This window comes from Vidua chalybeata, chromosome 2, assembly GCF_026979565.1.
Source record: "Vidua chalybeata isolate OUT-0048 chromosome 2, bVidCha1 merged haplotype, whole genome shotgun sequence".
NCBI classification, from domain to species: domain Eukaryota; kingdom Metazoa; phylum Chordata; class Aves; order Passeriformes; family Viduidae; genus Vidua; species Vidua chalybeata.
The window spans coordinates 2872564-2899196 of NC_071531.1; the positions used below are offsets into that span (position 1 = coordinate 2872564).

General features: G+C 45.2%; 1 protein-coding gene across 2 annotated transcripts in view; it reads right to left on the minus strand.

The window, feature by feature from the left end:
• Positions 1 to 26385, minus strand: part of KCNJ6 (potassium inwardly rectifying channel subfamily J member 6) — a 164380-nt gene extending 137995 nt beyond the window's left edge. Inside the window, exons 1-2 of one of the 2 annotated variants that reach the window (XR_008429222.1) lie at positions 26122 to 26385; positions 15588 to 16153 (exon numbers count right to left, since the gene is read on the minus strand). The gene's annotated coding sequence lies outside the window, so the exon portion shown is untranslated. Of the gene's footprint in view, positions 1 to 15587; positions 16154 to 26121 lie in introns of those variants that run through there. The other variant, XM_053934604.1, reaches the window with a different exon arrangement.
• Between the last annotated feature and the right edge of the window lie 248 nt (positions 26386 to 26633).

Below are 26633 nucleotides of genomic sequence, written 5' to 3' on the forward strand. Positions count from 1 at the left end.
CCCAGGCTGCTCCAGCCTGGCCTTGGACACTTCCAGGGATGTGGCAGCCACAACTTCACAGGGAACAACTCAAAATGAATGGCCACTGCTTGAAATCAGAGTCTAAAGTAAAATTTACATGAAAATTGTCTTTTGATAATAGTTCATCATCAACCTAACTGACATATTTATATATGTGGGACATAAAATACATTTTCAAAGCTCAGGCTTGATCCCTCAGTTCATCTACCACCCTTTCTCTGTGATTGCATATTGCCTGCTTTCCATAAATAATACACTGCTCTTTTCCTGCTGACTAAGGACAGTGCTTCTTAGAAAGGGCTTTCATGCTGCTCCTTTTCTGCTAACACCACTGAGGAATCCTGGATGAAAAGAGACAACTTTTCTATTGTTTCAAGCCTCAAGAATCTGCAGGTAATTCTACTGCAGCAAATTCCACGATGTACAGTTGTTATAACTAAAAAAACCCCAGACATCAACCTGCACTGTTAGGGTGGAATTGCAGTTTGAGCTCTGCTAATTATTTCTTATTAAGATGTGTGGGCAGGCAGGGGAGATTCAGGGACACACAACAGCTGGAAGTGCCACCCCTGGCCCACAATAAATGATTTGTGTAAGGTTTTGCAGACTCCATAAAACTTCCCTGGTCTTTTAGGGATGTGGTGCTTTCCTGTCCAAATGTACGGGGTCAGACAGCAGTTGTTGAATAAGATAAGGGGTCACAGAAGCTGGGCTCTGATAACTGGCAGAGCTAATCAGGTCATACTCTAACATCTTAGCAGAATTTTAATTGAAAACACATGCTGGGGCCTGGCATCATCTACATTTCCATTATAATGCACCTTCCATGGCAGCAGTGCACAATAAGGGCTCAACATCCTACAACAACAAAACACTTCCTTTTAAAAGCAGGAAAAAAAAAATCTTAGTCACCAGCTGGACTTATTAGATTTGCCTTAACTCGGTTAAATTTTGGAAAATTCAAAGATTTTGCAATATTTGTCCCTCAGAGGTGCATTTTTTTTTTTTTTTAATTGAGGGGGTAAGAGGATGATCTGTTTATGAGAACAGGGTGGCAGCAGTCCCTTCCCCCCAGATTTACAGGAATTGCTCCAGGGGTGAGGAATCAGTCAGGGCAGTGGAGCTGTGCTGTGCTGGAGGAATCCTGGCAGACTTGCAGTCATTAAAGTTATTTTTCCTCTGTTTTTTTCTCACTGTATCTCATGAGTGCCCTGCCTCCTCCATGCACCCTGTGATGGACTCACTCCTGTTACGAAACAGGAATGTTGGAATTGTGTCACAGTGGAGTGACCAGGACCTGTGGAACAGCTGAAATTCTCTCCCCAGCACCTGTTTGAGCACCTTTGCACTTCTCAGTGCTGTGCTGTGCTTTCACCTCTTCACACCGGCGATTCACACCCCTGATCAGCTCCCTGCCACAGTGAGGTGACTCCTGCAAATCCATTCACAGCACAAATGCATGCCCTCTAATTTGCATTTTAATTTTACTACTTTTATTTTCCTTGCCATTCCTCAGCAGCGACTTTAACGAACTCCTTTCTTCTCTCCTTATTGACTCCTTCATGCCAAAAGAATAGAAAAGATAATTATGGAGAGAGAACTGGAACAAAGCCCTTCTCTCCAGACAGCAAAGTACCTTTTTTTATGCATTCTGTGTCTTTTACTCGAGTGGGGGACCCCAATGTGCTTGCAAGTGATGTTGTGCTGACAGAACCAGTGCAGAACATAAGAGAATTCACAGTGAAAACTGGGGAGGAAAATTTGATATTTGCAGGCAAAGTCCTCAACAGACTTCAGACTTATAACCTTTAATAGAGAAAAACAGGTAATAACAGCTGCTTATAGATTTGCAGTGCTGAAGCAGAGATATGGAACTGCAAATATAATGGAACTGGGAAGATGTCATCAGTTTCAGAACAGACAAAAATGGTGGATATTTAAATATTTCATCTGGCCTTGTTGTGAGCTGGCATTTCTCTGTATTTACTAATAACTGAATGTGCCGTGGCTTGAAAAAAAATTGGGATGCAGAAAACCTGGAGGTGATCCAGCTGGAGAGGAAACTCTGGAGGGTGTCCTGGTTGTGGCTGGGGGAGGGTTAATTTTATTTCTTAATTTAATTTTAATTTTTTCCTAGTAGCTGGTTTGGGTTTAGTATGAAAAACCACACTGAAGTTTAGTGTGAGCAGTTTTCCCTAAATCCTGGATTTTTTTCAGCGTCTCATGCTCTGAAAGTGAGGAGATGCACACAAAGTGGGGAGGAAACACAGTCAGGACACTGACCTGGACTGGCCAAAGGGATATTCCCCACCAGAGGACACCAATCCCAGTATAAAACTGGGAAAGCTGACTGGGAGTGGCTGCTCAGGAGCAGGCTGGGAACTGTCAGTGGGTGGTGAAAATTGTGTCGTGCATCACTTGTGTCTCCTGGGTTCTGTCACTCTCTCTCCTTTTCATTACTATGATTATTATTATCAGTAGTACCAATGTATTATTATTATTATTATTACTATCATTGTTATTATTGTTTATCATTATTATTATTATTATTATTATTATTATTATTATTATTATTATTATTATTATTATTATTATTATGGTTATTACACTGTCCTTATCTCAACCCACAAGGTTTACTTGTCCTTCTGCTCACTGGTGGGCTGGGAGGGAGTGAGAAAATCAATTATTTGTCAGCCAGGGTTAAACCACAACAGGAGGGGAAGGGAGATTGGTGCAAAGGGCACCTGGATATGGATGAATATGTCAAATAGTTTGGGATAAGTGACAGCATGATCTTCTTTTAAGCCTCTGTTTTAAACCCTGATTAAGCCAGTGTGTCCTGAAAGTCTTGGTCTAGATGGAATTATTTGAAAATTTCATCTCAGTTCTGTAATTAATCAGAGTTTTCAGTTTTGATTCTATGAATACCAGCACAAATATTTAGTGATGTTTACACCATAACCTGTGGCTCCAGCAGGCAGGTGTGACATGGATTCACCATTTCTGGAGTTCTCATGACAACAACTGGGATATCACCCAGAAAAATCTGCTTTTTCCAAAGACAAGCTCCTCACCTGGGGTTATGTGGTGAGGTCTGCAGGTGTGAGAGGACATCACCAGACCCCTGCTGTGGGAAACAACAGAAAAATTTATCTGTGAGTCATGTTCTTCCCTGGATTTTCAGGTTCTGCCCCTCAAAAGTGGAATTTAGCTAAAGGCTGAACAGACCTGAGAATAAAGCAGTGGCTGCTACTGATGCAGGGGGTTTGTCTGCACAGGTCCACGGGAAACATGGAATTTGTGTGTCCTCCCTGCCAGCAGCCAAAAATCTTTCTATAGAGCCACACTCAACACAGACGGGAGAAGGAGTTCAAATATTGTTGAAATTTCCTTTGAATCACCTGCTTTTAATGAATGTTCTAAAATGTGTGACTGGGGAATGCTTCATGCAATGCCAGCTCTCACTTCATCAGAGAGCACTTCCTTCTATATCCCTGTGTGACAAACTCTTGTTTTTTCAACTAATTAATCATCTATTTCATTAACTAAATATATGTTTTTTGCATTTAAACTCATTGAAATTCAATTTTCAGGCTCCAACAAGCTCTGAGCAACCTGGTCTAGAGGAGGGTTCCCTGCCCACAAAACGAGGTTGGAACTAAATTAAATTTAAGGTCCCTTCCAACCCAAACAATTCTCTGATTCTTTGGTTTGTTATTGAATCATCTATTGGAAGAGTCTCCAGCTTCTGGGGCTTTGAAATAAATGTAGTTACTAATTTTAATTTTGGATTAAATTTAGATGCAAGTCACGTGAAATCATGCAGTAATCTAAAAATATCTTGTGCAGAGTCCTGTAAATGATTCCCAAAGAGATATAAACAGCATAAACAGATATATGATAATTTTAGTGGAGTTTTTAATGTAGGTTTTCTGTAATTATGAAGAGACTATTCAGTTTTGATATCTATGTCTGGAGCAGTTATTCTCTATCCTACACGTGTCCAGTGAAAGATGAAAAGGAGTTTGAGCATATCCTCACATCAGGACCATTTGGCTTCAAGTTCATTCCATAAATTCTGCCTGGAAACCTTTGGAGTAACACAAGCAGATATTTCACACGTGATTCATGAGGCTACATCCAGTGTATTCCCCCAAACTGCTTTTTAAGGAGTTTTAAAATTCCTACTCCTCCCAAACACTGAAGGTTGTCTCTGCTGGCAAGATCCAAAGTATGGATCAAAGGCTAAAAGCCATAAAAATATTGAATTCCCCCAGGAACCTGCCCTGTCCCTTTAGTAACACATCCCTTTCTTTTCAAGAGGACACACCAAATTAAACTTCCAGTGGAATTTTCCATGCAACCACATTTCCCATGGATAATACATTCACCCAGGCTGAAGAAATCTCAGGTGGCAATTATGGAATTAATTTCACCTACTTTTTTCTTTCTTAGATGATTCCTGTTGCTTCCAGAGATCATTTTATCCCATTGCAAACAGGATTTGAGGCAGGAAATATTTATTTCCTCCTCACTGGCTGGGAGCAGTCCAGCCCAACTCCCCCTGCATGCCCGAGTTTTTGACAGCTGGCAGGACTTACACGGCTGATTTTTATGAAGATATCTGGAAATTATGGCAATTTTGGACCATTGCACTGTATTGAAACACTGTTCCATGCAGCTTTTCCCTTTCTCCTTTCAATCATGACTCTCTCCTCCAGTTGCTGAGTGCATCTCCAGTTTTCCTGCTGGAACTCCCACCCAGAGGATTTACATTCTATATTCTCTAGTATTTTATTGTGTGATCTCACAACCAAACTTTGTTTGGTTTTGGACTTTTTTTTTTTCTTTCTTCATAGTAATTAATTAAAACACAGAAAAAGTGACATCTGATGCCTAACCAGGTGTATATTATTTATATTTTTTAATGTTCTATCAGTGACATTCCTAATATTGTGCACTTGACCAATAGGTAGATAATTTTTATGTTTGTTTGGGGATTTTATTTATTTTCCACAGCAGACATCACATTTAGCTTCCAGCAAAAGAACTGTGATCTATAAGGCATCATTTTTCTCCTTCCACCTATCAATGCTGGATTTAACAGCACCCATTCTCCAAATGATTTATTGCCAATGATTGCAATTTTCACTTTTAAATTGTTTGTCTAATGTCAGAATTATTCAGCATTTTATGTAAAGTTGTGTACTATGTTAGACATCCAGGTAAAATGCATCACACTTAAGTCTTTTTCCTGCTTTATGGATGAAGGTTGAATTCAAAAAGATCCTGAGAAGTTAAACTGCAAAGACAGCTCTGGAAGCGTTTCTGCAGTGAAAGCTGAAGGAGAGTCATGGATTTTACATCTATTTTTCATCAGCATTTATGGTGCAGTAAAGACACACCCCAGACTCTGTAAGGATTGGGGAACACCCCACTTGAGCAGGGGGAGTGGAGGAGAAGCCTGCCAAAATCCAGATCACAAAGGAAGGAGGTTTTAGGCTCAAAGGTTGCTCAGCCTGGCATTGTGTGAGAGAAGGAAGCAGCTTTGCTGCCCAGCTGCTCAAGGATGCCAACAGTTGCTCAAATCCTGCCAGGGGGCCGGGTGCCAGTGACAAAAATGAGCAGAGTGTAACATCTGCTTTTTGTGATTGCTGCCCAAAAAGGAGAGAGGAACATTCTGCTGCTTCAATGCGCTCGGCTGGAAAGCCCTGGAAGGGTTTTGGAGTGTTGTGCTTGCCTTTGTGCTCTGCTGCTTTCCCCAGCCCACCAGCCCCAGGCACCTCAAGACAAGAGCATTTTAGGGCTGTCATTTGGGCTCTTCCTGTGGCAGGGCTGTGCTCCCCCTCTCTCTAGCACAGATGGTGGGTGTAGAAATGAAGAGATAACCCAGGGGCTGAAAGGCCCAAAGGGATCATCTCTGGTGCCAAAAGGACTCAGGTCCCTGCTAAGGATCAACATCTTAGTCTGGAGAGCAGATGTGGGAAGAGATAAAGGAAATATTCTTGACTGAGAGACACTGTTTTACAAACTATAAAAGGCACACAAATTATCACAGAGGCAGAAGCCTTCTACACACACCCTGAAGGGTTCAAGACTTCTCCCCAGAGTTTGGGCACAGATTCCCTGGTTAATGTCTTAGGAATTGAGGGAAATGATCTCAATGTGTGCCCCACCAACAACTGGACAGTAAAATACATTTGCTAATTGTATGATTAAACTCTTTTATTGACCTTTATTTTGTTGCAAATGACTTGAAACTTTCTCAAATTACTTCTATTCCAGTGCAGGTGCACATGGAAAGGATAGAATTAAAATATTTAGTGAGGGAAGGAATTTCATGGATTTCTCTGAGTTATAGTATTTCTTTGCTAGCTGTAACATTAATAGGTAACTTTAACCTCGTGCTGTGTTTACCTACTAGTATTTTTTTTTTTGTCTTTACTCCTGTGTTGTATTTAGTTTAAGTCTTACATCTGTTAGTTTTGTGTCTATTAAATAAATAATTCATTCTACAATAGACCAAATCAGCCATTATATAAATAATTCATTCTACAATAAAACAAATCAGCCATTATTGAACAACTTGTGAATGAGAGTGGGTTTTTGGGGTGCTGGCCACCTCAATAAAACTCCTGCCTGCTGCCAGGGGCCTGGGCAAAAGGCAGGGACTTATCTAAACCCCCACATCTATTCCTAACACTTCCCCAGTCCTAACTGCTCCTGGGGTCCTGTGTCACTATTGGACACGAAATGAGTACACAGAAGCTTGGTAAGTTCAAAAGAGAAAAAGAGCCAGTTTTGTTCAAACATCTGATATTTATATCATTCCAAAGGTGACCGTGGATTGGAGGATGGAATTACCACCTCTCCAACTGCACTGGTCCAAAGATCAGTCAATCATTTTTCTCCACCCACAGAGAACTACGTGAACTATTCTATTTGTACATGAAATTGCGTGGGAACTCTGACTCTCAAATATGTAAACATTATCAGAAGGCTAAAGAAGTTTTATGAGAACTTTAAAACTTTCAAAAGACCTATAAAAGAAAACTTAACACTTTTAAAAATCAGGGCAACAGTCCTGAGCCCAGGGTGACTCAGCCAGAGCTCTGGAGCCTTCCTTGGGAAAGGCCTCTCACCTCCTCCTCCTCCTCCTCCTCCTCCTTCTCCTCCTCCTCCTCCTCCTCCTCCTCCAAATGTCTCAGCGAGGCAGCCAAAAGTTTTATTCTTGCTCAGGATCTGCTCCTGGCAGACACAACCAGGCTGTTGGAACCCACAAGGAGCTGGGTAAAACATCTGCCCTGCGTCCCTGAAATGCTGAACACCTTGAGGAAATGTTTGGCTCAGAGCAACATCAAACAACTTTGGAAGAATTTAAAGTGGAGGCTCTGTGGTGGTGGAGTCATCAGGCACAAAGCAAGGCAGGGGTTGGATCCTTGTTCTCAGGAGTGGGATGCTCTGCTTCTCCTGGGCCTGATTCACACATTCCAGGGTGGAATATGTGAGATCTAGAGCATGTTTGGGAATTTTGTTCTCTGGCTGTTTCCAGTCCTTTGTAATTGTAGCCAATTATTTCTGGGTTTGTTTTTTCTTTGTTTTTGTAGCCAATTAGTCCTGTTTTAGGGCAATAGTCTGTGTGGCTATTGGAGTTGAACCTGGTTTTTCACACCTTTTCTTCATTTTGCCGAGATCATTTTGGATGCTAACTTTACCCTCTAAAACACAAAAAACATTATTTTACCTGACAGAATTGGGCAGACCCAACTGGCCACATCCTTCCATGCTGACAGTGCACCCCTGGTAACTCCTCCTTGGCATGTTTCACAATTAATTTTATAGCCATGAGAAGGTAATTTCTCCTAGAACAGCTTTGCCCGCTTCCTGATTAGAACACTGTGGCAGATGGTGTAACATCTTAATAAAATCAAAATATATGACCCTCCTCAGCTTCTTTCTTAGCCTGTGTTGATCTACTGTGGAATGAAATGAGGCAGCTTTGATGCAATGTGCTGTTGATAAAGCCATTTTGGCTTATATTTCCTGGTGCTTAAAGCAGGTTTTATTTTTCAGAGAGCTTAATTTAAGGTGAGTGGTCCATAATTCACCAGTTTCTTTTCCTTTTCCTGCCAAACATCCTTCACATTTAAGACAGGCACCACATGTGTTCTCTCCAGCCTGTTGGAATTCCCCTCATTCTCCATGAATTCTGAGATAGACTTGATGTTGTCTCAGGCTGGCTTTTAGTGCATTCTTCAGGTTTAATTGATTTGAGAACATCAAGATTTATGTTATGTGCTATCCAGTTATAGGGGAGGATCGTCCCTCTTGGGTTGAGTAGCTCCTTTCTCACCACAGGCCTTTCCAGTGCAAAAATCCACGAAAAATACTCTTTATCCTACTAAATGTCATCTGTATCTTTCCTTTCTGTTGAGAAGTGGGATGAAACTCTCCCAGCACTTCCTCTTGCTGCTGATCTCCTCACAGATTAATTTCTTGCTATTACTGTTGCCTCTTCCAGGCTGAACTTCTCTTTGTTTCTTGGCTTACAGTGTTAACCCCTATTTCCTTCAGAAATTATCTCTGATGTTATGGCACAGTCTCTGTGTGCTTTGTTCCTGTGAGGTCAGTGTGAAATTCTCCACTTCGCTCAGTGAATCTCTTATCTTTTAATACTTGATATGGATTTCTCTGGGTGTGCCCTTTCTCTGGAGGACAGCTTTCCCAAACTGCTGCAGTTTTCTACAAAATTCCCCCAAATCCCTACAACTGACAGCTCCTGGAATCTGTGGGATTCTTCCAATTGCTCACAAGAAATTTGATTTTCTGATCCTTTTAGGTGAGTGATCTATTTTCAATCCCCAGGGTGTATTAGCACTTTGTTCCTCTCCTCTCCTGTCACTGCCTGGCACTTGTGTCGAGTCCTTCCCTGTGCAAAACATGTCTGGAAAAGCACTGGACAAACTTTCTGTGCACAGGAGTTGCACCAGGAGCTTGTTATCCTGATGACCTCAGCTGTTGTCTGTGCTGATGCAAAAATACAGGAAATAAAGGGGAATAAGGTTGAGGTGTTGGGGCTGGGTTGGACTTGATGATCTTGAAGGCCTCTTCCAACCTTGTCATTCTGTGAGTTTTGGGAATTCTGGGAATAATCAGATTTGTTCAATGGATTTTCATCCCACTTAGAACCTTTTCATGAATGATTCTAAGCATGGCTTTGATTCCAGGCCCTTCCCAAAGTCCCTGGTGTTTGCACACACCTGGAAACTCAGACTCGTTTGCCTTAGGAAAGATGCTCTAATCACCTAGCCCAACCATTCCCAACCAACCAGTGCCAAGGCCACCACGAACCCACGTCCCCAGGTGCCACATCAAAGTGTCTCAAAGATGAAGATGCCCAACTTCATCCCTCCTCTTTCTCTGTGCTGACACCGGTTCTGTGGCAAAAGCTTTGCAATCATCTGAAGATGACAAAGGGGGCCTGAGAGAAAGTTGGAGAGATACTTTTCATGATGGCCTGGAGTGACAGGACAACAGGGAATGGCTTCAAATCGGTTCAGATCAGATATTGGGAAGGAATTTTTCTCTGTGAGGGTGGGCAGGCCCTGGCACAGGGTGCCCAGAGCAGCTGGGGCTGCCCCTGGATCCCTGGCAGTGCCCAAGGCCAGGTTGGACACCGGGGCTTGGAGCAGCCTGGGACAGTGGAAGGTGTCCTTGCCATGGCAGGTGTTCCTGCTCACTGGATGAACTTTAAGGTTCCTTCCCGCCCAAACCATTCTGGGATTCTGGGATTCTATCATTCCATGATGTACTGCTTGGTCTTTGAGGCGTGCTGTGTTAAAATGTTCATGCTCTTGGTTATGTACATTGTGATGCTCTTAACTTAAATAAAACATGTTTATACTGGAGTGGCTGCCCGGGGAGGAGGTGCAGTCACCATCCCTGGGTGTGTTTAACAAAGCCTGGATGTGGCACTGGGTGCCAGGGCTGAGTTGAGATGCTGGGGCTGGGTTGGACTCGATGGTCTTGGAGGTCTCCCAACCTTGTGATTCTGGGATTCTGTGATTTTGTGATTCTATGTTGTATTTAAAACTCCATCCTGTAACTTGTATTCTGTAGCTTTTGGCAGCTGCTGAGGCAGTGCCTTACTGAACAGTTATCCCAAATGAATTCTGCTGCTTTGTTCTAAGGCAGACACTGAATCCTGGGGTGAATTAAAGGTGGGACATTTTCTTGTAGAAAATTGCTACCTTGGGCTCTGAAAGATGCACAGCAGTGTTACTGTGAGTGTTTTCCTGTGTCTGGAATATTCTGAGGACAAAATTTATCATTCCAGTAGGAGACAGAATATATATCCAGTGGCAAAACAACAACCATTCCAGAACAGGTGAGGGTTTGTGCTAAAGAATGGAATTTACTCCCTTCTAATCTGAGCAAATTAAAATTTGCCTAGTCCTTGAAACAGGCTAATTCAGCCTCTTGTCAACATACTTTTATAAGCCTGAGCTTTGTCATTAATATTTCTTGAGGAAAAGGGAAGAACGCCTTCAGGAGGGATGTGGGAAATCCATCCTGGATCTTGGTGGGAATAATTCCCCAGGAAACAGCGCCACATTGAAGTTTGGGAATAAATTAAGTTTTAGCACTGCATTTATTCCATGCTCTGTATGCCCAGAACGGAGCTGAAGGCCTTATGTGCATGTTGAATAGTGGGATTTTAATAAATAATAAATATTGCTACTCAATTAATGTTTTCTATTAATCCCTGTTCAGGCACCTTGGGAGAAATCCACACCCTTACTGAAGGAAAGACAGAAATGCTTCCCTGGAATATGAGCAGGTTTAGAAAGGTGCTGTATTCTCTTGGACTCTGCTGTTTGCACATCACTCTCCCCCCTCTCCATCCCAGCACTGCAATTCCAGTGGGAATTGGTCAGCTCCGAGTTTGTGCCTTTCTCCAAGGAGACACCTGGACGTGGCTGTGCTCTGCTGGGCTCCTGAGCTGGGTTTCCCTCCAGCTTTTGCACAGGGGTGGTTATGTAATGCTGCAGCAGCGTGGAGAGACAGGAACTGCTCGATGAGGAGAGTGACAGTGGCGTGGAGCACTGAATTCCACCAGGAAGGTGAACAGCCTCAGCTTGTGGCAGCTAAAAGGACAAAGTTCTTTAATGGGGATTATTCAGATGAGAGGATAGCTGTGCCAGGCACAGTGTCCATCTCTGTGTGTGTGTAATGAGCTGCTGCAGCCCAAGGATTTCATCCAGTGACCTGATAAAAACATGGAGAACTGGGTACTAAGCATGAGATTCTTGTTTGGTGCAAATAGGTGACTATTTACACGAGCTGGCCGTGGAATTCTTCTTGCATCTCTTTCCATCAGATCTTCTTTTTCTGGCCCTGTCCCTGCTGTGGAGCTGAGAGATGCTGTGTGCTGCATCTACTGGAGCCCTGCTAAGCTCCAAATGTTCCTCTTTCTGTGGGAGTTGCTAGAGGCAGGAGAAAAGCTCCTCTTTCAGATGCTACTTAAGAGTTCAAAATGCTGGAAATTAGCAGAGAACCATTATTTGATTTTGCACTGAATGTGTGTCCACTGAGGGCTCCGAGACTTTGATGGATCTGAGGGAGGGTAAACAGAGCCCTGCAGTGTCACCCTCCAGGTCCCTGTCCTGATGCCACAGGTTTCTTCCCTAAAATAAACTCTCTTTGTGGTTTTATTTCTTAGTAAGGACTCTGTTCTTTCATCTTGGCCCCTTGCCTGTAGAAGGGGCACAGGTTAATTAGGGTTAATTGCTTTTTTTTTTGTTTAGAAAATGGCATTTTCTGCCTGCCTGTGCTTTGTGTTCTGAAGGGTTTTCAGCACTTCAGCACCTTCAGCACTTCTTAGCCTGTCCTCGTATTTTGAGGACAAAATTTATCACTCCAGTAGAAGACAGAATAAATATCCAATGGGGAAGCAACAACCATTCCAGAACAGGTGAGGGTTTGTGCTAAAGAATGGAATTTACTCCCTTCTAATCTGAGCAAATTAAAATTCTCCTCCAACAGGATAATTCAGCCACTTGTCAACATACTTTTATAAGCCTGAGCTTTGTCATTAATATTTCTTGAGCAAAAGGGAAGAACACCTTCAGGAGGGATGTGGGAAATCCATCCAAGTGTGGAAAGTAACTATGGCACATTTTCAGAGGTACAGTGGGGATAAAAGGCTTTGTTCAGCAGCCTTGAAAAACTGAATGAAAAAAAAAAAAGATTTTTTTCCTTTCCTTTTTTTTTTTTTTTTTCTTTTTATTTTGCTACAGATATAAGAAGCAGGAGAAGAAGCAGAGGGAAAAGAAGGTGAGGCAAAGATCAGCCACTTGAGGGGGAATAAATAATGAATATTCAGTTTATTTCAGCACCTGAAACAGCTCTGGTGGCTTTGGGTATAGTCTAGAGATGTCTGCAGTCATGAAGCTGAGACAGAAACTGGAGAAAACAGTTTGCACAACAGCAGAGTGGAGCGAGGATTTGTTTGTTTCAGAATTCCTTGTAATCCTCTTGCTCTGCTTTTAATGGCAAAATGGCAGCTGTTTAATTCAAGTCACTGCTGTAGCAGTGTAAGTCAATCAGAAATTTGACTGTGTTAGAAAAAAAAAACCCCTGATTATGTGATAGTTAATGCAGTTAATTCACATTTTCAATTATTATCCCACAAGGATATGCCTATGAGGAAAATACCACTGTGCTGAAGTTCTTCCACAAAGATTGATAGAGATGACAAAATGTAATTAAGGGTTTCAATTTATTCCCACTGAAATGAGTTGGGAAACTCTCAGGCACTTCAAAAGCAGCCGCCACCTTTTATGTTTGGCTGAGATCAAAAATATCCACTTGGAAATATCAGAAGCAAACAAGGAGGGCTCAGAAGTAACTAAAGCAAAATTCCTGGAGAACTGCGTGTTCTCTGTGGGCTCTGGCTGCTCACACAACAAATATTTGCCAATTGAATGATTAAAATCTTTTATTGACCTTTATTTTGTTGCAAATGTCTTGAAAGTTTCTCAAATGACTCCTATTCCAGTGCAGGTGCACATGGAGAGGACAGAATTAAAATATTTAGTGAGGGCAGGAATTTCATAAATATAACACTTCACAAAGGAAAATTCCAAACCCATTCCTGGACTGGGGTTTAGAAATGAAATATAAACCTTCCAGAAATGTGACACAGATCTGAAAAAGATTGCCAAGAAATCATCCAGTGATGGACTGTTCACACAGAAAATCAAGTTATACCCTGAGAATCAGCCAAGTTAGCACCAAGAGACTAAAGGATGTTCCAAGTGGAAGGAATTGAAAATCTAAGTGGATTCCTTCCTAAGTGGAAGGAATATGAAATCTAAAGATTAGAATAATGAACATTTAAAATCAAACTACATTTAAAAAATTCCCCTACGGCTGTAAGAGGGAAATGATTTATTGTCCTTTTAAGGAAAATAAGAAGGTGGATTTAGGGAACAACAGGCTGATTAACTTTCCTGAACTCCTTGGGAAAACTAGTGAATATGTTCTCCAAAAAAAAGCTATTTCTAGAAGATGAAATACAAGAACATGGTCAGGAACAGCCAGCTTGGATTTAGAAGTGTAGAATGTAGAATAATGGAATGTTTTGGGATGGAAGGGACCTTACAGCTCATCCAGTTCCACCTCTGCCACGAGCAGGGACACCTTCCACTCTCCCAGGTTGCTCCAAGAAAAAATCCAACCTGGCCGTGGACACTTCCAGGGATGGGGATTCCACAACCTCTGCAGGCAATAAATTTACCCATGGCTGGCCAACCTGACAGATTTTTACCACAAAATGTCTGGATCTGTGGGTGAGGGGAGAGCAGCCCGTTTTTAGCAAGACTTTCAGCATTATCCCTACAGTTTTGCTGGCCAAGAAAAGGACAAATGGAGTGGATGGATGGACTGTAAGGAGGAGTGGGAAGTGGGCTTGGCCTTTGAAGGGTCTGCAGATTAAAATCTCACAGCTCCTGATGCCCCTTTTGATTCCTTTTGGGGCACCAAAGGAATCTCAGCCTCCAGCTGACTCCAAACTGGGAGGAGCAGAGGATGCCCAGGGATGTCACTCGGCCAAAAAAGAAAAAAATGGCTCTCGAGAACCTCATGAAGTTGAAACAGGAAAAACACCAAGTCCTGCACCTGGAAAAGAGCAGCCCATGCATCAGTCCAGGCTGGGAACCAACCCACCCTGGGATAAAATCTGGGAGCTGCACCAACATCCAGCTTCACGTGGATCAGCTGTGCAACCTCCAGCAGGGAAGGCTGGACGTGCACTGGGATGGTTTGGGAACAAACGGCTGAGGAATGGGATTATTCCATCTTCTTGGCATCTGTGAAGGACTCCAAAACTCCTAATCTATTTTCCTATGATTCTGTGAAATTATATAATAATTCTTGTATTTGTATTTTATTAGTTGTTTTTTTTTTTTTTTTCCCTGAGTTCATTTAAGATCCATGACAGGTGTTAAATTAGAGTAACAAATGCACATACACTGGACAAGAATCTTTCCACATGCACCAAAATCCTGGAAATTGGGAAGGCACACGAGATAATGTCCTTGTACCTAATTAAATCCTTGATTATTGGCTTAGGGGAAGGAATCACAGGCAGTATAAAGGTAAAGCACTTGATTTTCCAATTAATTTTATGAACATTTCTATCTGAGGAGAGAAACTTCTAAAACTTTTCTTTTAACCTTTAGTTCTAACAGTTCTAATTTTGACCTCTCCACTAATCATTAATTCATGTTTATCCAGCTGCATCAATCTACACTGATCCCCTCCTTTTTGCCTCCCACATTGGTGTGTGAGATTGAGCAGAAGTGCTAATTCTATTTTACTGAGTATGGCTTTGATAATTACAATTAGAACTGGAGAGTTAGGTTTGAAATTTAGGTTTTTGGGGTTTTTTTTGTGGGGTGTTTTGTTTTGATTTATGCTTGTGGTTTTTCCTGATGATTCATCTTCACTAATGATGGTCAATTCATCTCAGGTCAACTCACAAAAATGCAGTTTTTTGACTGTGAGTATGATGAAATGTGGAGTATGTGCTTTGGGTCCAGCCTCACTCAGCTTCAGATTTCACTGGAATGGGAAATTCACCTGAAGCCAGAAATTGTTGTGGAAATGTGAAGTCCTTCCTCTGTGTAATTTGCAGACAGTGAAGTTGGATTTTTCTCCCCCTTCTGCTCATAAGGAGAGTGCCTGAGGCGTTGTTTTCAAGAACAAAATGAAGATTTTTCTTGCCATTTCAGTTGCCACTGTTTGCTCCCACCTTTTCCAACTGCACAGCCCAGCTCCTGGGCTGGTTTTTTGTCTTGAAAATTATGGGGTGGCCCTGCCTACACATTTAATGGTTTGAACATCACTTGGCCTTTTAATGGGCTTTTTCTGGACTGGTTATTGCCATAAATTGTCAAGAGCCTGTTAGTGCACTACTTATTTCTGTAAAACTTCATTAAGGGGAAGTAGGAATAAATCTGTCTTTATTCTGCATTTCTAAAAATAATATGTAAAACATAACAGATGGCTTAATATTTTTATTTCACCATTTCAGCTGTGCTCACCTCGACCACTCTTGACTGACGTTCCACGCAGGTGCCAACAGCCATTAATTTTAAAATAAGCTGCTTTGAAATCTGTTTTTGTGTTTACTCCCAAATCCATGCTTTGGACCTAAGGCAGGCTGATCTTAATTGAAGATCCTGCAGAAACACTCAGCCTGCAGCTCCTGGTAAATGTTTGTGTTGATGTGCATCCACCTCTGTTGAAAACGGGCTCTGAAATCCTGGGGAGCTGCAGAACTCCCATGGGAGCACCATGTGCTGGTGTTGTGGCCAAAGGTGAGAAACTCCATCTAAAATCATCACAGTGGGAAAGGATTTGGAGTGTTTGTAGAGGTTTCTGGAATGTGCTGTTGGATCACCTTCCCTGGCTCTGCTGGCTCTGCTTTTACACCGACCAAGCACAAACAGGAGCAAAGTTGAGGCTGGATTGCACAAATATTTCTGATGGCAGGCTGGAGGAATGAAGTCATCCTGGGATGTGCTAAGGAAGCTGCATGTCAGACCTCTCTCTCCTACATACCAGCCTGTTTAAAATAAATTTACATTTAAGGTCTGATACGAAACCCCTTGAAGTGAACGGAGAGACTTTAATGCTCTTTGACTAAAATGCACTTAGCAGATCTCATATTTTCTGTGATTCTATTTCTGTAGCAGCTTGGTGGGTTTTACTATTCCTGAGCATTTCCTGCAAGGCTTCCTCCACTTTCTTTTGTTATTATTATTTCTGCTCATGTTAATATGATAAATCTTTCCTCTGCTGTAATTCTAAGGCCCTACCTGATTTTCCTGCCTAATTATCTGCTAATATTTCAGTTGTGCCCAAACCCACCAGTCTGGCTTCTGAAAGCAGCTGGAATTAAAAACAAAACAAACAAACCATGAGTTCTGCTCTTTAGAAACATTATTATTATTATTATTATTATTATTATTATTATTATTATTATTATTATTTTCTTTGATTTTATATAGTGTTTCTGTTGAAGTTCTGGAGGTAAATTGGTTTCATATCTGCTGTCCTTGTGTCTTACTCCTTGGAAGAGCAAAGCTCTTTCCTGCAGCAAACACTGCTGGAATGCAGTGTGTCAATATCAGGCATTTGCTGCTTATACACAGAGAGTCCTCTTTCTTTTCTAGAGAGTTTATTAAGAATAATTACTCAAGGGAAAACATTTTCTGTATATCCAGAAGGCAAATGCTTTGGTGGTATTGGGTCAGTGAATTCACTGCTGTAGCTTAGACCACAAATTTGCCACTTGCAAGGGGTAGAAAATAGTGATCCACAACATCCAGACGTTGCAGGTCACCTAAATTCCAGGGAGCCATCCCAGAGCTGTGGAATGGACTGTTCCAAATATGGGAGTCTTTATGATCCAATTCTAGGGCTTTTTTTTTTTTTTTTTATGTCATTTTGCCTTCTCTTTTAAGCTCTTCTCCTTTCCACCCCTTCCAAATTTTAACCACCTTATATTTTGATATAGCTTTCCTTCCTCTGGCTAGAAATGAAGAACTCAGCCAGACCCAGAATTTGGAACTGCAGCAGGAGTTTAGGGTCACCTTTAAATCTTTAAGTCCTGTTTTAGGGAAAAGTTTAGTGGTGGTGAATGTGTGGAGAACATCTAGAGTAAGTCAATCCTTACCAACAAAAACAAACAAACAAAAAATTACATGGTAAACATCCAACACATAATTACAGCCACCTAGAATATTCCAGATATTGTTGGAACATTTTTTTGATCACTACAATGTTCTGCTTGTTTCTCTTGCAGCTTTTAGTGGTAACTTTGGTGTATTTGGGGGAAGTGGATTACCACTGCTTTGTTTGTAATCACGGAAGGCTTGGGATGCACTTTATGCTTTAATGTAATTATGCCTCATAGATAGAATCCAGCAGCTTCCCAAGGATTGCTCACATCCCTGTGGAATACTTGGCTGAGATAAACATGTATCTAGTTTATTGAACATGATTAACTACCTGAAGGGTTGGAATTCCTGTGCAGTAAGTCACACCAGCCCTGGATTTGGAGATGCCTGGAGAGACAGTGGGTTTGGTGGGACATGCCCAGTTTGCTGGACACTGGTGGCACTGATGGGCTGGGATCCAGCTGCCTCCTTCTCCCTGCTCCCCTCTACAAGTGCTGCTGGCTGAAGGTTTGGCAATCCCCAGCTCCTATTCAATGAAAAACTAAATGAGATATTTTATTTATTTCTCATCCAACAGTTCTGCTCTCCTGCACTTGTACCAAAGCCAGCAGCACACTGAGGAACACACCAAAACTGGCATAGCTCCTTCCCCTTTTTCCTTTCCTTTCCCTTTCCCTTTCCCTTTCCCTTTCCCTTTCCCTTTCCCTTTCCCTTTCCCTTTCCCTTTCCCTTTCCCTTTCCTTTCTTTCCCTTTCCCTTTCCTTTCCCTTTCCTTTCCCTTTCCTTCCCTTCCCTTCCCTTTCCCTTTCCCCTTCCCTTCCCCTTCCCCTTCCCCTTCCCTCTCTGCACTGACACTGATCCACAGCCAGCTGCAGTTGATGGCAATCCTGAGATCATTAAACATCCTCTGGTTTTAATTAGTTTAAAATGACTCCTTCCATTTCCTTGCCCACCTGTGTCCTCCCTGCCCCTGCTCTTGGTTCCAGCTCTGAGAGTCCAAGGCCACCTCTGGGACCAGGGGGCACTGAGCCACTTCAGGCTGCAGCTGGAGAGTGTCAGGAGCAATGTGAGATAAAAATAAGCCTGACTTCTACATAAACTTGATGTTTTGATAAGCCAGACAGGAGGAGAGTGATGCAGGACAGCACAAGGAAGTTTAGTGGGCACAGTTCTGAGAGGGAGCTCTGAAGACAGGGATTTGTCTCCCACACCTGTAGATGGCCACGTTGATTTAATTACTAGAGAGGCATCCCATGAAACTTGAGGGACCAAACTGTGGCATCTCTAGAAGCCTCCTGAGGTCTTTTGATGGAATAAAATTACTTTTTTGGAGTTTCCCTTTGGAGTTGCCCAGCTCTTTTCATTGATGCTGTAAGGGCAGACCTCATTGCTCTGCACAGCTCCCTGACAGGAGGGGGAAGTTCTCCCAGGGAACAGGGACAGAACAAGGGGAAATGGCTTCAAGCTGTGGCAGGGCAGGCTCAGCTTGGACAGCAGCAGGAATTTCCCCATGGAAAGGGGGCTGCCCAGGGGGGTTTGGAGTGCCCATCCCTGGAGGTGTCCAAGGAAGGCCTGGATGTGACACTCAGAGCTCTGGGCTGGGTGACAAGGTGCAGACCAGTCACTGCTTGGACATGATGATTTTTGAGGTCTTTTCCAGCCTTAATGATTCCATGATTCCACTCTAAGATTCTCTAAGAAGCCCAGGGAAGCTGCACTCCCAAAGCAGGCAGTGCCTTTTGAAGATCTTCCTGTGGAAACCTGGCCCCATGGGAATCGATGGGGAATTACCTCTGCGTGTCCAGACAGCTATTGAGCTGTAAGGAGCTTCTTAATTACAATCATTTAACATAAATGCTTCTTTTCAGGGATGGGAAATTGATCTGGCAGGCTGATAGAAACTGCAGACTCTGTGTGTCTGCAGGAGATGGTGGGAGAAAAAGCAGTAAGGCAGGAAATACCCTTTTCTCATTCTTCAGATAACTACTCTGAGAAATAATTTGACAATTGCTCATTGTTCTAATGAACCCCTGCTCTTGATTATGGTAAATACAAAATTACAGGATAATTTCTCCTTTGCTTTCATTGACAAAGTTGTCTGTATTGACAAGACACAATGAAATTATTTTTTAAAATGGGAAGCAAAAAGCAGAGGATTTCCTGCAATGCTGCAAAGTGCTCTGAGCTGGAGAGGCTGGAGCAGGGATGGTTGTGATAAAGCACTGCAGAACACAGTTGATTAGAGCACTGAATTAACGATGCTCTCGTGCAGGCTCTCATCATGCCACTCGTTCCCTCAGCCTCCTGTTTCACCCTTTCAATCTGCACATCATTGTTTTCTTGTCCAGAAGTGTTTTGGAGGTTTTTTTGTGGGTGTTTTTTTGGTTTTTTTTTTTTTTTTTTTTTTTGAGAAATCAGCACAAATGCCAGCACTTTGCTGTCATCAGGAAACAAGCCCCAGTGTTCTGCTCCAGAGAGTCCCAAAAAAAAATCCTGGCTTCCTCAGGTCAGCCTCCAACAGTATCTACAGAGGAGAGGAATGTGGGATAATCCAGACCAGCTGTACAAACCTCTGATCCCCAGTGTTTGTCTCTGAAATGCCATCACTGCCGTGGCAGCAGCAATCAGACCTGGGACTGCTCTTCCTGAAGGCACAGCTGAATTTAAAGACCCTACACAGGTCAAAGGGTATGAAATGAAATGAAGTCAAGACTGAGGCAGTTTCTGCAGGCCTGTGATGGGTTGTGGAACCCTATCCTAGGGTGTGTGGGAGAACCTCTGCTCACCCAAACTGTCTCTAACCTCCTTTAGCCATGGGGCACATGAGGATCAGGCCTCAAAGCCAGATGGCAAAGTTTACATTTACATTTTACCCCAAACTCATAAAATCCCAGTGATGCCTCAGGTTTGAGCTTTTCTATGTTTCAGATTCTGTGCTGCTTTAGTGTGTGGGTCTGAGCTTCATATTATGGGATGGTGAGCTCTCTGCACAGAGCAGGGAGACAAAACAATTCCTGCTCCAGCTGGGCACCAAGGACAAATGATCCAAAGCTCAGGCCCAGGAGCACAAACAGCGTGGGCTGGAGAGAGAAAAACAAGCAGGATGGGAGTGCCTGGGCTAAAGCTGGAATGGGACAATGAACTGCAAGGTGCAAATGGAGCAGAGCTGATCCCAGTGAGAGCCCCCGGGAGCGCTCGTGCATTTTGGGACCATTTTGGTTCCTCTTGGCTGCAGCCCTGGCTGGGCTCTGCTGCTGCCCAAGGGGGATCCATGGAGGAGATCCTTTAATAAATCCCTGCTTTATTCTTTAGCTCTGCCCAGCCTCTGCTCTAGCTCAGCCTTCACAAGGCATCACCAGAATGATTTGGGTTGGATGGGACCTTAAAATCATCCAGTGCCATGGCAGGGACACCTCCCACTGCCCCAGGCTGCTCCAGGCCCCAGTGTCCAACCTGGCCTTGGCCACTTCCAAGTTCCAGGTGCAGCCACAGCTGCTCTGGACACCCTGTTCCTCCGTTTTAGGATGATTCAGAGGCTTCCTGTGGCTGAAAGGTTTTTCTGAGGGCGTGGATGTCCACAGAGGTGTCAGAGTCTGAAGCTGAGCTCCCCCACTATGGACATGGCCAGAAAGGGTGGGGAGGTCACTGGCAGTCAGGATTAATAAGAGGCTCCCTGGTTTAAGTATTTGAGCCTTCACTGTCTGCACTGACACACAGAATTATCAATGCAGATGCTTCAAAAAAAAAAAAAAATCCTTAAATCTCTGTGGAATCATAATTTACTCCTGTGGATTGCAAGCTGTGTGTGCAAATGTTAAGGGTTTTCTGACTGCAAGGCAGGCTCTGCCCTTGGATAGACTCTGTTATTTTCCCTCCAGAGTGAGACAAGAAAGTAAATACCTGGAAGTAAATAATTTCCAGCTGAAGATTGGTGGATATTGTGGATATAGACTTCCAGCTACCATTAATGTCTAACCTGAGGTTGCAACTGGAAAATAGCAGCAGAATGGGCTTTTGCCTTGTGGCTATTTTTTAATTCAAAGCTCTCTGGAGTAATACTCCAGAAAAAAAAAAAAAAACTTCTCTGACCAGCCCTTGGCACTTATGTTAAAGCTTCTTGTGCAACCTCTGGCATAAATTTGGGTTTCTGCAGTCAGGGCTGTGGAGAGCCCTTGCACTCATGAAGATTTTCAATGGGTGTTCAAGGCCAGGCTGGATGGGGCTCTAGGGGAAGGTCCAGGGGGCTGGAACAAGATGGTTTTTAAGGTCCTTTCCAATCCAAACCATTCTTTGACCCCATAATTCTTCAATTTTGCTGGGCATTGTGAGACTCTGAGGGTAGAAATTGCCTGTTTTTGAAGAACTTGAAAATCTCCCTGCTTTGTTTTGTTTTGTTTTGTTTTGTTTTGTTTTGTTTGTTTGTTTTTTTTTTTTTTTTTTTTTTTGTCCTGTGGCTGAGGACATGATGTTCTGCTGGCCATATGCAGGAGCTCGTGAATAGACTGCAAAAAATCCACTTTAATGAGCTTTCCAAATGGAAGCAAGGTGTGTTTCCTCAGCTGCCAAATTCCCCTGGCCCTGGGTGATATTCTGCGAGGCAGATCATGGGTGAGGAGTTAAATGAGGAGGAGGAGATGAGTTCAAGGAGGAGTTAAAGGTGCTCTGAGCCTCCTGGTGGACAGGATCCATACCTGCCTTGCTAAGGACAGAAAAATTCCAGTCTCTTCACAAGAATTTTGGTCACAGAGGTTTTTCTCCTCCAGAACCTGCATGGACAGGACTGATCCCATGGATGTCCTGCAGAGTGTGGGGTTGGGATGGGCTGGTTTGGGATGCCCTTTTGGCAGAGACTCCACGACATAGTCATGAGGCTCTGTCAGGAGTCCTTGGGCATCATTAAAAATTGCAGTGCTGTGTGGAAAAACTGGATTCAATAACCTCCAATTGTTCAATACTTCCATTCCAGCTATTAATAAAACATAAAAATTGTATTTTCAACATCAGCAGCATTCCAGAAAAGGATCTGGAGAAAACCTCCAAAAGCCAAGCAACTGAAAGCCAAAAAAATCTTCCAGAAAGTCAAGAGGGAATGAGATTAAAACTTTTCCCTTGGTTTTGGTGTTTGGTAAATCAGGGGTTTGTTCAGAAACATCACATTCTGCACAATCAATACATAAATATTAATACTTAATATATTGGGACTATTGTTTTCTAATATCAAATTGCCTCCCCCAGTAAAAATTGTACATTCACATAAATATAAAACATGAACCTAAACCTTATATCTTTTTTAAAACTGCCAGGGCTTCATTGTCCCACATAAAAAGTAACATCCTGGAGCAAGAAGGTGATGGAAGCACTGAACAGAGGTGCAAAGCTTTAAACAGCAATGAAAATCAAAGAAATTATACGATAGAAATGGGATCTTTACAGTGCATCAAGCACTGCTGCTTAAGACATAAATTAATTTATTTGGGAGAGCATTAATATGAATTATTTTACTTCTTGCTTTCATAGAAGGATATAGACAAATCCTGAATAAAACTGGTTTTATATGTAAAAATACCATGAGAAGATCATGACAAACACAGTAATCCTACACCAACAGTGTCCAGAGTTCCTGAGAGGTGAAAGAAAGAACATAAAGTTTATACCTAAACCTATTGTGAAATATTTGAATATATGCCTTGTGATGGGGATTTCATGAAAATGTAAATGAAATTCTATTTCTCTTACATAGTTTGAAGGAGAGATCTTATTTTCCTTCCAAAGTACCACGTTTCAACAAAAATGACTACAAAACAAGGCTCCAAACACATGCTTGTGAAAAACAAGTCTTTTCTGCAGTGAAATTAAGAATCTTGGGAAGCTCAAACGGAATGTGGTGCAAATGCACTGGCAGAAATCCCACAAAGAATTGAGCCTTTTACTAATTGAGGCTGTGGTTGTGGGGCTTTGGGTTGGTGTTGCTATCATTAATTCTTTCCTTATTTGCTTATGAGGCAAAATCATTTGGTAATGATCTGCCAGCACTGTTGTGATGCTGCAGGAGCCCTGCCTTATGTAAGGAAATCAATAACTTCAAGTATTGCAAATGCTTTGGTAACTGCCCTCAAGAAGAGTTGGCTTCTGTTACTTCTCATTTTCCCACAGGAAAGTAATGAGTTCCCCAGCTTGTAGTTACAGCTCAGGCCTTTATCCCCATATTCCCTGGGAGATAGGCTTGGAAATGGGAGGCACAGCATTCAAATATCCAGGTCTCCATTTCCATAAAGGCTTAACTCATTAGTTCACTCCAGAAGTGGAGTTAGGGCAAAATGTGGATTTATAAGAAAGAGGATTTGTTATTCTCAGCAAGGAGTCTCTGCAGGGAATCACAGGCTGATTTGGGTTAAAAGGGACCTTTAGGATCATCAGGGACACCTTCCACTAGAGCCCCACCCAGGAATGCCCACCCTGGGCATCTCAGGAATAAATAAAAACCCCAATTAACTCTCACACTTGACTAGGACTCACATATGTGTTTGTCTCTTCCAGAATTCTTTGAAACAGAGAATTTATAAGCAAGAAGGAAGGCAGGCAGAGCAGGAAACCAGTCCTGGTGTGATTTGATAGATTGCTGATAGTTAAAGCACAGCCCAGAGAGGCCAGGGATCTGGATTCCAAACCAATAACTCTCCATGTACCTATAGTTTACTGCCTATCAGCACCGAGGCAAGATCAAATAAATTTCGTTTGCTTAATGAAAAACGAACATCCTGACACAGTGAACAGCCCAAAAGTGACTAATCCATCTCCATCTCCCCCAGTGAATAGTATTAATTATGTTGTTTGCTTTCCTAGACTAATTTTTTCCTAGTCTGAGGTAATGACTGCATATGTAACTGCTAGAATGAGACAGGTATAGGTGAGCTGGGCCAATGATTTACAACCCATCCGAGCAAGAAATGTATCCTGGCTGTTGGTGCATTATCACTAACCCAACACTTCTTTCCCCCTCGCTTTTTCTGTTTATTTAAAATGGTCACCGGCTGTCTGGGGAGCAGAGGGCTCTGTCAGGAGGGGTTTTTGCAATGAGCTGACCACGGCTGGCCAGCACAAACTCCACCTGTGCAATCGTGCCCCTCAGCAGTGGGACGGCTCCCTGAGCTAGGAGTGCAATTCCTTCCAAGTGCTGTTTCTCCACGAGTTTCCTGCAGGCAAAGCAGCCGCGGGCAGGCATTTCTCACGATTTCTGCACGGGTGTTGTGTGTGTGAACGGTCCTGCTGGGGGATGCAGGTACCTGTAACACCTTACAGAGAACCGCTGCAAAACAGCCCTAAAAAAACAACCTCGAGCTGGAGCTGGTGGAAAAGACGTCGTTTTTTAATGCCTTTGCTCCCAGCTCCTGCATTCCTTCGGCTCAGGAAAGTTTAGTGGCCCTGCGTGAGTCTTCCTCAGGCTCCTGGCGCCCAGCAGGGAGTGGATCGGGGCGGAGGGGGGGATTCTAACAGCAGGGACACGGCTGGGGGCTTCTCCCGATTTCCCAGCGCAGAATTCCCGTTTCAAAACCCCCGAGCCGCGCTGTCCCCGCGCATCCCGCGCTGTCCGCGGTGCTGGAGCGGGGCCGGACCGGTCCGGCAGCCAAAGGCAGAGCCCCGGGGCTGTCGGAGGGCTCGAGGAGCAGGGGGGGAAAGGAAAGCATCCTAAGCATCCTAAGCAGCCGTGAGGAGCAAGCCCCGAGGCAGCTTCCCGGAGAAGATGCTCTCCGGTCACGGCCATCCGGGAGTCCCCGGCTCCCCGAAACCGCGGTCCCTTCCCCACCGCGGTGCCCCGGTCCTTCGCCGCCCGCTTTTACCACGAGAGGAAAGTTTTGTCCGTGGTATCTTTCTCCCCACCTTTGGCACCGGACCTGGCCTGGAAGGGACGGCGAGGGCCGGGGGGAGTGGAAGAAGGGGGGAGTTATCCCTTACTTATTTATTTATTTAGCTCTTTCCTCCCTCAGGTCGCCATGGTGATACCGAGCTCGCTCTCCCTCCGAACAAGAGGAGACGGGCACCCCTCCGTGAACACCCCCGTCCCCTCCGCCACCCGTGTCCCCCGGGGGAGGCTGTCCCCTCCCTGTCCGCCCAGCCCCCTCATCCCGGCTCGGGCTCCTCTCCGCCGGGCCCCGGCTGCCTCCAGGGCTACCCCGGCTCCCCTCAGCCTCGCCCCGGCTGCCCGCAGCCAGCCCAGCTCCGCGCAGCGCATCCTCCCCGCGCTGCCCTCCCGGCGGAGAAGTAAGACGGGCGCAGCCAAAACAGCACGGTCCCCCCGCTCCTCGCCTCCTCCCCGCTCTGAAGTTCTTCCCGGCTCGGGCACCGCCGCTGGAGCGCCGCTGGGGAGGGGGCGGCCGGGCGGGACGCGGTGCCCGGTGGCCCCGGCCCGCGGTGCCCGGTGCCGAGCCCCGGAGCCGGGGGAGGCCGGCGCATCCCCGGCCCCGTCGCGGCGGCGGCGGCGCTTTTGCCCGAGGGCGTGGGGATGGGGATCGAAGGCGGGAGGCTCCCGCGACGGCAGCTGGAAGCGGGGACCTCGGGGCCGCCCCGCCGTGCCCCCCGCGGCCGCGGTTTCGCCGCTGCCGCTTCGCCCCTCGCCCAGGGGAAGCGGCCGTGGCTGCTCGCCCCCGGGTTACATAAGTAACGCGCCCCGCATCCCTCGGCGCGGCCGCCGCGGCTGCTCGGGGGGCTCGAGGAAGGGCGTTTTTGGGGGGCGGGGGGGGGGGGGAGACGGAGAAACGCGGCGGCAACGAGCCGAGAGGGCACAGGCAGCAAACCCGCGAGCCCCGATCCATCGCCTGCGCAGCGTCCCCTCGGGTAGGGCAGCCCCGCTTACCTGGCGGCTGCTGTCACTCCATGCCGGCTCCCCGCGGGACGGGACGGGGCAGGGCGGCTCTGCCCGGCGCTGCGCCGGCTGCGGGGCTCCGGCTCCGGCTCCGTGCGCGCGTCTGAGCGCCGCTCGCTGTCACACGGCCCCGAGGATGCTGTCGGGCGTCTCCATTCCCCACGCCCGCTCGCCCACCTCCCGCCAGCCGCGCACCCCCGGGGGGCAGCGGCACCCGCCGGCCGCGGGGCTCCGCCGGAGCGGGGGGCGAGCGGGCGGCCGCTGTGCGCGGCTGTGCGCGGCCGCTGCGCGGGTCCGGGCGAGGCGGGCGGGGGAGGCGCGGCCCCGCGGAGCGGCCGCGGGCGGACGCGCGGGGGCTGCGCCGGGGGCTGCGCTGGCCCGGCGGGCGCGGAGCGGAGCGCGGAGCGCAGCGCGGGCGGCGGCAGCGCCCTCTGCGGGCGGCGCGGGGCGGCGGGGGCGGCGCGCTCCTTCCGCGGGGGCGGCCCCGCTCCGCCTGCGCCGCC